Below are 11,114 nucleotides of genomic sequence, written 5' to 3'. Positions count from 1 at the left end.
ATTCCTACTCTGACTAGCACGTGGCACTGGTAGCAATCCCGAGATTACTACTTTTGAGGTCCTACTTTTTAATTTAGCTCCTAGCTCCCTAAATTCATTTCGTAGGAACTCATCCCTTTTTTTACCTATGTCATTGGTACCAACGTGCACCACGACAACTGGCTGTTCTCCCTCTCTTTTTAGAATGTCCTGCACCCGCTCCGAGACATCCTTGACCCTTGCACCAGGGAGGCAACATACCATCCTGGAGTCTCGGTTGCGGCCGCAGAAACGCCTATCTATTCCCCTTACAATTGAATCCCCTATCACTATCGCTCGCCCACTCTTTTTCCTGCCCTCCTGTGCAACAGAGCCAGCCACGGTGCCATGAACTTGGCTGCTGCTGCCCTCCCCTGATGAGTCATCCCCCTCAACAGTACTCAAAGCAGTGTATCTGTTTTGCAGGGGGATGACCGCAGGGGACCCCTGCACTACCTTCCTTGCACTACTCTTCCTGCTGGTCTTCCATTCCCTCGCTGGCTGTGGACCCTTCTCCTGCGGTAAGACCAACTCGCTACACGTGATACTCACGTCATTCTCAGCATCGTGGATGCTCCAGAGTGAATCCACCTTCAGCTCCAACTCCGCAACGTGGACCGTCAGTAGCCGGAGGTGGACACACTTCCCGCACATGTAGTCGTCAGGGACACTGGTGTTGTCCCCGTGTTCCCACATGGTACAGGAGGAGCATATCATGTGACCGAGCTGTCCTGCCATGACTTAACCCTTAGATACACTTAAATTGGCGACAACAATGTTAAAAGTTACTGACTAATAAAGAAAAAGAAAAACTACTCACCAATCAGCAGCCAATCACTTACCACGTTGGCTGTGACGTCACCTTTTGATTTCTTTCTACTTCTTTTTTGACTTCTCCCAGCTGGAGCTGCACCGGTACGCCTCTCTCGACTCCCGCTTCTCTCGACGCTCCCCGGACTGCTGAGCCTTTTATAGGCCGCTGCCTCTCTCGACTCCCGCCTCTCTCGACGCTCCCCGGACTGCTGAGCCTTTTATAGGCCGCTGCCTCTCTCGACTCCCACCTCTCTCGACGCTCCCCGGACTGCTGAGCCTTTTATAGGCCGCTGCCTCTCTCGACTCCCGCCTCTCTCAAGGTATCGCAATTGTGTGGAACAGGCTCGATGGGCCAGATGGTCTCTACCTGTCTGTCTTTGTTCGTATGTTCGTATGTTGACTTATGCAAACAGACAGTGTATATAGATTGGGACAGCATCTAATTCATATGTTGAGGGCAAACGCTATTTCAACAATTAGCAGAGAAACTCTGCGGCTGATGACTGTATTAACAATAAATCACAAATATTTGTTCAGTAATCATTAGTACTTGTGAAGAAGGATTGTGCTGTGATGTTCCGCTCTGTTGAGAGCCAGATAGTTCCTTTTATAAAAATAAAGTATAAAAATAAATAGCTGTGCACTGCAAAAGAACACTCGGGTTGAGTCGGATATAACAATTGTATACTAGTGATAGAAAATCAACCAATTATATTCCATACTGGAAGCAATCTAATCATTCCAGATATTGTTCATTAAGACAGTGCAAGAATCTATTTTAGTATAACAATGATAACTGGCATTCATATAGCACCTTTAACAATCGGCACGGTCCCACAGGCCGGGGCCATTGGAGGGAGCAGCGTGCGGCGGCATACCACTGCAGGAGGGCAACGGCTGCGAAGTCAGGTCGTGGATTGCAGTGTGGGTAGGCAGGGGAAAAGGAGCGGCAAGAGTCCGTAGAGGGAAGTGACCGGGGCCCAGGAGAGGTGTGAGTCTGGGGCCCAGAAGAGGCGAGGGCCTAGGGGCAGCACAGGCCAGCCCACACTGCGATAGGTGTGCGCGCTCGGTCTGTGCAGCAGAGCTGGTCTCCAGTCGTCCTGGTTAACCCTTGCCACTGGACCAAGACCTAGCTCTGTCAAGCCCGTGTGGTGGCTGGTGTGCAACGGCCACCATACATTAAAAAAACCCAAGCACAGGCATCTTCCACCCTTCACGATGTAGTTCGGGATCTGGAATATTAGGTCCTTCATTGAAACACCTGTGAACTCATCCCTTTTTGGCGTGGAAGCAAGTCATCCTCGCTTCGAGGGACCATCTATGATGATGATGATGATTAACATAGTAAAATGTCCCAAGACAGGAACCTTATCAAAAAAAAGCCAGATGAGGATATATTCAGACAGATGAAAGCGGTAGAATTTAAGGAGTCTTTTAAAGGAGGTTAAGAGAGATAGAGATGTGGAGAAGTTTAGGGAGGGAATCCCAGAGCTTAGGGCCTAGGCAGCTGAAGGCACAGCCGCCAAAGATGGTGCGCTTAAAATCGGGGAGGCACAGGGGACCAGAATTTGAGGAGTGCAGAGATCTCAGAGGGCTGAAGGGCTGGGGGAGGTTACAGAGATAGGGAGGGCCAAGGCCTTGGAGGGATTTAAAAACAAGAATGAGCAGTTGAAAATTGAGGTGTTGCCAATGCAGGTCAGCGAGCACGGGGGGGTGATGGGTGAACGGGAGTTGGTGTCAGTTCTGATACAGGCAGAGTTTTGGATGACCTCACCCTTATGGAGCCATTAGAAGCAGTTATGATAACCATAAAAGGGCATTCATTCCTCGCTGTAATTTTGTCTGTAATTGTGTGACTATGGTAACAATCGTAAACTGTAAAAGGACAACGATTGTTCCATTCCATAATTCAAAAAGTATCAGAGCTTTTCCAAAATAATTGTTTATGAGGCTGCTTTCACTTTAACAATTTTAAATAATAAAAACAAATATACAGCAAACATTCCACAAACATGCTTACTATTTTGTGAACTTTGGCTCATCAAAATGAGAGATATTACTGGCAGGTAACGACATTTTCTATTTTGGCCAGCCAGTGTCAGCATCAAGTGCTCTATAGGGCAGATAAAGCAGAGAAAAACTGCCTCCATTCTGCTCAAACTCAGAAGAACAGCCCCTACTGCACCAATGTGACATTTTTTTCATTTCACACATCACCCATGCTGAGTGAGGATTTTAGTCCCAATGTTTTGCTGAATTCGGGTCCGTTTTGTGCTGTGGGATCATTATATACCCAGAATCGATATGTGATCAGACAAATTACACTTAATTTATGAATCCTCGCAGCCATCAGACAAAGGGAATTCCTCATCCACTTGATGCTGCCTGGAAATGAAAAGTATTTTAATATTTAGTGCCCCCATGAAAAACACTAGTTTGGCATATATCATCCATCCGATGGCAGACTTGTTGAACAAGAACAGAGAAAGTACAATGGAACAAAATTTGGTTGGACTGTACAATGGCCAAGGAACCTGCTGTCTTAGGTTACCACCTAGGCATCAAAGTTGATAAGTACTGTTAGAAATAGCAAGTTTAAGGCTATCTCTGGTCACTTTAATAACCAGGATCGACTGTAAACCAATCTGGTGGGTATTATTGTGTTTATTCAGAGATTAAGACGGTATATAACACATTAGTTATACAGCGAAAACATAAGACCGTGATAAGTAGCTAATGCCGATCCAATCAGACAAATGGCTGGCGCACGTGAGCAGTTCTCTGGCTTGCAGCCTCTTTCTCTTCATCTAGAGCTTCCTTCAGTAAAGCATGTGATCACTCGAAGAGGGTTTGACCAGCCCAACTTCTGTTTCGCTCTCCCCTCACACTGTTTGTGAGTTGAAATGACCTCCAAGTGTTACTTTTATTCTTTTTTTAGGGGTGGGCCTGACTTGGGATATTGACAAGTCCTCTTGACCTATAGAGGTTCTCCTAAAACCTTAATACCCAATGACGTATCGTGTTCTTTGTCTCGATTTTTATGTGAAAGCCTGCCCTAAAGAGGTCTTATGATGTTGGCCACATGTCTTTCTCTGTTTACATTTTCCCAGGGTTCGGTCCTTTGAAATTTGTGTCTTATCTCTTTCATCTATCTCCTGCCTTTGATCCCATGAGACCAAACCAGAAAACTTCTCAATTCAGAGTGTTACCTCCTTTATGATGAAGCAAATGTTTAATACATTGTCTTAAAAATAAATTAACAAAGTTGAAGTCTTAACTTGAAAACAACAGATAATGGTTGTCATGATGCAGAATGCTACAACATCTCAACCAAGAACATTAGCATTTCTAATCATCTAATAGCAGTCTGAGGAGACATTTCAGCTCCACTTCTAACATAATAATTTAAACACAGTAGCATGTCGGTTTTATACATTTGAACCCCTGATTTCTAACAGTGCTCTCAAAGTCCATTACTCAGATACGTCTAGAGTTATGCTGATTCACTGCAAAAATATCCTCCCACGATGAATGTCACATAAACAAGGCTCTTAACTTCTGGTGGTCATTGCAGTCAAAACATTCTCACACCAGAGGTGTTGTTTTAACAGGACCAGCCAATCACAATTCTGATGAATTTCATCAGTTATTAACTGTACTTCTGTCGGAGCAGCCTTCCCTCATGGGAAATCAGTAGCATGCTATGATTGAATTTCATAAAATTTACATCACCCAGTGGCAAACACATCTTCTGGTCTTATCTAGAGCTGTACAGACAACAGTGGCTGTGCGGAAGTCTGACGCCTCCTCTCTTCCAGCACCCCAATCTTCACGGACATTTCTTAATCAAGAGCCAAATCAAACTGGCATTAGTTCTATTACATTATTTATTCTAATTTTCACATAATTAATAAAATGTTTCTCCACTATTTCATTTATGATCAAAGCACTTTGGGATAGAAATTGCATAGCGACCCGTTTGGGGCGATAACTTTTCAGGGAGCGCAAAAGTATTGCCGAGTGGAAAAGATTTGCTTTGGCCAGGAATTTCTGCCTTAGCGCTCCAAGAGGGAAGTGGAATGCTAAATCAAACGCTACCACTTCCCTTAGAGCACTAAAGAGAGTGAGAAGGGCGGTATCGACAGAGCACTGAGCAATGATCAGTGCAGCGCTGCTGTGTTTACAGGCTCGTTCCCTCCCTTAAAGGGAAGGGCCAATGCTAGGTTGAATGAATCTGTTTGTTGGGCTGCGGCACCTGTCCTATATGCATGGCAGCCCCAAGCACTCTAAGAGAGTGCAGGGCTGAGAAATCGCGGGGTCAAAAGAAAACAGGAGGCACCAGAATGGGGAGAGAAATAAATATTTCCCTGCCTGACCACCACTGCCTTTAATTAGCGCTCCTCAAGCCTCCTGCAGCTGCTGTTGTTGACGCCCGGCGATGTGGCAGGGGGCGGAAGCGAATATCACATCCGGGGCGGTAACGGGATGCTGCGCACCGGATGACACCAAGATCTACGGCGCAAGAGAGCGAGGTAAATGTTAGCGCAAGCACCAAACCGCCAGAGAAGTTCGCAGGCATCAGTGATTTCACCGCGACCAGTCGGTAACCCCTTAGCGCACTAATGGAAGTCGCAAACCTGGCCAATTTCTCCCCCTTTGTGGTCACTTGTCTCCAGAAGATAGCCTATTCCTGCCAAGAATTAAGGGTGCGTGAGGCCAATGAGGTTCTGTAGTTCCTTTCTAAAGCCCACCTTTTCCCACATAAGCAATGGCTATTTAAATGATGATGTATGGGAGAAGCTGAAAATCTATGATCAAATCATTTTCCCCACAAATGTTCGGGAAAGGATAACCTTGGCAAATAAGATGGCTAAATTATGGCAGCAGCGGGTGCCCTGAATAGGGAACAAAAAGCAGAAGAGAAACATTCAAAGTAATTGCAGCGAAGGAGGGCAAGCAATGTCATAAAAGCAATAGCTTCTGCACCTGGGGTTAGTTTCCCTGTAACCATTATGCTGCTGAACCAGTTTGATTGATAGTGTGATACAGTTACATTTACTTTTAAATCCCTGCAGCTTTTTACATTTCAGCAAAACTAAAAGACTTTTCCCAAAAACCTTAATTAATATGAGGTAAATGCTGCAAGACTTTGCCAAAATCAAGATACGTTAGTAAACTTTAAGTATCGCTAACCAAATTACTGTGTAAGATATCATGTTGAAAAATCCCACGGACTCCTGAGCAGTTTGAGGAATTCTGAAGGACAATTTGGAAGTCACATGCAATTTAAAGTGTCTCATGTTAATAAGATTCTGTAGCAGAAGTGTACTTTCTTGCGGAGATTTTTGGCGGCTCCAATGCTGACCAAATCTTTATGCAGAACAACTGAATGGTGTTTCCTCAATGCTGTCAGCCTTTCTCACTCTAGAACTGATCTTCATTAGTTCAGATCTGTAGCAATTTAAGGATTTGAGAAATTCCCCTTACCGTCATTTTACTTGAATTAAAAGTTGTAATCCATGTAAAACTGAACATTACATCAAAAGTTAAAGCTTCTCATCTCACTTTTACATCCGATAGGTGTGTTAGTTCTCCAAACATACACAGCGCTTACCTGAGCTAAAGATAATTCTCTGTATATATTAGCAACACATAACTATCAGACCATTGAGGGCCGTCATCAAAGAATTTGGAAAATACATTTTTAAGCTTCAGAAGGTAAGTTGCAACCATGTTAGGTTTCTGTGGAATGTCATTAAGTTATATTTATGGCCCTATAATACTTAATGTACTCAGGCCTGATACTGTCAGGTTCTAGGATTGCATTCCATTCTAAGATAGTGCTCTTCATTTTTTATTGGTGTCATGTATCCAACCAGCATTGTAACCCATGTATAATCTGACCTAAGTTGTACACTGTGAGAACAATGACCACTAGGTGGGAGACACTCCTAACTGGGCCTTCAGGTACAAAAGGAGAAGCTCCACCCACCTTCATCACTTTGAGTGCTAAGGAATAAAGGACAGGTCACAGACTGACCTTCTCTCAAGCATGGGCCTCGTGTGCATTTATATTGTATAGTAAGGACCTATTAACGGCGACGAGAAACTGAGATTTAAACCACGCGAGCATGGCCACTAGTGGAACAGACGAGAGGTACTGTGTTAAGGAATGGTTGGGACAGAGATTCAACATTGTTAAAGCACACAGTTCTCCAGGCAGACAGGGGCAATCGGGCATGCCCCAGCATGTAGTTGAACCCAGAGGGGGAGTTCGATAGAGACAATGACAAGCTGAATGGCAATTCACACCATTGTAAGGGACAATGCAGCCAGTAATGGGGCCATCAACACCTGTTAATAGCGCATTCAATGACAATAACAGGGGCAGTCAGGGACGATCGACTGGCAAGGGACCTTTTGTTTCCAACAACAGCTCATATTGGAGGCGTGGAGGCACACACTCAGCCAGAGTTTGCAGAGATGAGCAAAATACCTGCAGAAATTGCAGAAATGAACGCTGGGGGAAATCGCTGGAAGCTGAAGTTCAGCGAGTTCATGTGGAGCACGTATACAATTTATACACCAGGACGCCACCGATAATGATGAAAGTGCTCCTCAATGGCATCCCAGTATCAATGGAGCTAGACACGGGGGCCTACCAGTCCCTGATGGGTATCAAACATTTTGAAAAGCTGTGGGCGTCCAAGGCCAGGAGGCTAAAATTATTGCCGATTGACGCACAGCTACAGACTTACACAACGCAGATCATTCCAGTGCTAGGCAGCGCCACGGTAGTCGTGACCCACAAAGATTCGGAGAACAGGTTGCCACTCTGGATTGTCCCAGGGGATGGTCCCGCACTACTGGGGAGGAGTTGGCTTGCTGTCATGAACTGGAAATGGGGCGATGTCAATGCAATTTCCTCTGTGGAGCGAGTATCATGCTCACAGATCCTGGACAAATTTGACTCATTATTTCAACCCGGCATCGGCATTGTAACCCATGTATAATCTGACCTAAGTTGTACACTGTGAGAACAATAACCACTAGGTGGGAGACACTCCTAATCTGGGCCTTCAGGTACAAAAGGGGAAGCTCCACCCACCTTCATCACTTTGAGTGCTAAGGAATAAAGGACAGGTCATAGACTGACCTTCTCTCAAGCATGGGCCTCGTGTGCATTTATACTGTATAGTAAGGACCTATCAATTGGGACACTAAGTAACGCACTAATGTTTAGTTGTGTTCCGCCCTTGGAATTCATTCAAAAAACTCCTTGTCTCCCTCTCAGATAGTCTGTCTCACCTTCTCTCTCAAAAGAAAATGCAAGGTGGTGGTAGGGAGGTGTTGGTATTTGGAACTGAGTGGAGCTGTGCAGCCCCAGTGAAATAATTTGGAGAGGCATTTGTTACAGTTCTGCCAGAGACTGCGAAGCAAGTGTTTTTAATACAATTAAAAGGGCAGATGCTGTAATCATCTTCCTCCCTCAGCCTCGTATGAAATGTTATCAAAACAGTTGAAAATAGTTTTCTTGTGGATCTTAGCTCAAAAAAGGTTCTAAAATTCATGTTCCAGCTTCTTTGGAAATCATTTGGAAAAACAAAGGCATAATTACTTGTATATCTTGCAGTATGACATGCTTTGAGTTGTTACACTAAGGGAATCTTATTAATGCATGCAGGAAGATTCCTTGTACTGCACATGCTCAGATTGTGGCACCTTGGGAACTGGAGATACAGATATATTTGTTATCTTCCTTCTGCTTATAGAGTGATACATTTTGGAAGAATATCAGCTTTGGTTCTAAGCTTTCACAGAGGCTGAAGAAACAAAAGACAATTTCCATCAGATTATGGTGAACAATGTAATTTCTATGTCTTTATTATAGCGAAGATCTTATTATTCTGTAGTTGGCCGATATGCAAAGGAAGATTGGTGACTAAAGAAAAAATGCTCTTTTGAGATTCTTTAATACCGAGATCTGATCGGTTCCTGTTTTATGAGTGTGACTTCAAGTAATCAAAGTGTCACAGCTGAAATGTGACACAGGAAATGTCATATAATGGACAGGAAATAACAGCTATTCTACAACTTTTATAGTATTAAGTGTAAATATAAAGAGATTGTAGCAAATGAAAGTTTTGCTAGTGGTCTTCTAGTTTTCTCTGTGTTAACAGCTGCAATGGAGTCAACTGAAAGAAGAATCCTGAATCCAAAGTTTATAAACTCTCAGGCTTTTGAAACATCAGAAAAAACTGCAGTGTGATGTCACCATCTAATGCCAAATGTAGACTGATTAACACCAATGCAGTTAGTGCATGCCACTAGACGGATAGAAAATAGCCAATTGAAAATCTGTTTCAATTTTGCATTGTGTACGTAATCTGATGAAAGCAAGCTGATGTGAGCAGCTAGGATTTTGAGGAGTATCATGTGATTACATTTACAGAAAACCCTGTTTATTACAGGTGTATGCAGACCAGTGGAATAGTGATTCTTAGGGAGATTTGCAGTCTAATGTTAATGGAGCTTTTATTGGGCTCAAGGGAGAAAATAATTGTTAGAATAAAGAAGGATTTGTAATAAGTGTTTGCAATAATGGTTACATTTATCAAATAACCTTTTTCTCTTTGAATGGTCTAAAAGCAATTCTTGTAAGTGGATCTTTTCCCTCTATGGACCTGAAGCTGTTTTTTGCCTGAACTCTTGTACCTGAAAGATTAATAATTGCCCCTCTTGTACTGTGCTGCTTTTTGACTTAAACTTGTCTATGCTGCAAAACTCTCTTCGAAATGGGAAGTATCACCCCATATAAGATTATGAGGGGGCTGGACAGGGTAGAGACAGAGAGGTTGTTTCCCCTCATGGGGGAATCTAGAATTAGGGGGCATAGTTTCAGAATAAGGGATCGTCCATTTAAAATGGAAATGAGGAGGAATTTCTTCTCTCAGAGGGTCATGAATTTGTGGAATTCTCTACCCTAGAGAGCTGTGGAGGTTGGGTCATTGAATATATTTAAGATGGAGATAGACAGATTTTTGAATGATAAGGGAGTCAAGGGTTTGGGGAGCGGGCATGGAGTTGAGGCCAAGATCAGATCAGTCATGATCTTATTGAATGGCGGAGCAGACTCAAAGGGCCAAAGGGCCTACTCCTGCTCCTATTTCTTATGTTCTTATAAACCAAACATTTACAGACTAAAGAAACTAACTGCTGAGAATTATCAGGGGGATTCGGCAGTGGAAGATCAGCAATGGAAACTAAACTAACAGACCTAATGAGTTAAACCAGGAAATGGAACTCCTGAATAGCTGAATGGCTATAACTGGCCACTTATTCTAGTTCCCCAAAGTTTCTCTTGATCTTCCACTGAAGTTACAGCAAGGGATTGGGACAACCCCTTTGAAATTTAGGGTGAATATCTTTATTTACAGTTATGAGGTACAAAAATTAGAAAATACAAAAAAAATAAAGTTAACTTATATATAGTGAAATGGTCCACAATGGATCAACTACACTTTGCAAGAACATCTTTGGTGGAAATGTAAAGGTCCTTGTAGTTTCAATAAATAATGATTTGTCTTCTGATATGGTAACAAATACTTGTCTAGCTTTGCAGAATTTTCTGTATCAATGTATTATATTATCACTAGCATGGATTAAGAATGGGTTAACAGACAGAAAACGGAGAGTAGGAATGAATGGGTCATTTTCGGGTTGACAGGCTGTAACTAGTGGGGTACCACAAGGATCGGTGCTTGGTTCTCAGCTATTCACAATCTATACCAATGATTTGGATGAGGGGACCAAATGTAATATATCCAAGTTTGCTGATGATACAAAGCTAGGTGGGAATGTAAGTTGTGAGGAGGATGCAAAGAGGCTTCAAGGGGATATAGACAGGCTAAGTGAGTGGGCAAGAACATGGCAAATGGAATATAATGTGGAGAAATGTGTAGTTATCCACTTTGGTAAGAAAAATAGAAAAGCAGAGTAATTTTTAAATGGTGAGAGATTGGAAAATGTTGGTGTTCAGAGGGACCTGGGTGTCCTTGTACATAAATCACTGAAAGTTAACATGCAGGTACAGCAAGCAATTAAGAAAGCAAATGGTATTGTTGACCTTTATTATGAAAGGATTTGATTTTAAGAATAAAGACATCTTCTTGCAATTATATAGGGCCCTGGTGAGACCACACCTGGAGTATTGTGTACAGTTTTGTTCTCCTTACCTGAGGAAAGATATATTTGCCATTGAGGGAGTGAAACAAAGGTTCACC

The sequence above is a fragment of the Pristiophorus japonicus genome, chromosome 11 (genome assembly GCF_044704955.1).
Source record: "Pristiophorus japonicus isolate sPriJap1 chromosome 11, sPriJap1.hap1, whole genome shotgun sequence".
Lineage (NCBI taxonomy): Eukaryota > Metazoa > Chordata > Chondrichthyes > Pristiophoridae > Pristiophorus > Pristiophorus japonicus.
This window is presented reverse-complemented; position numbering follows the sequence as displayed.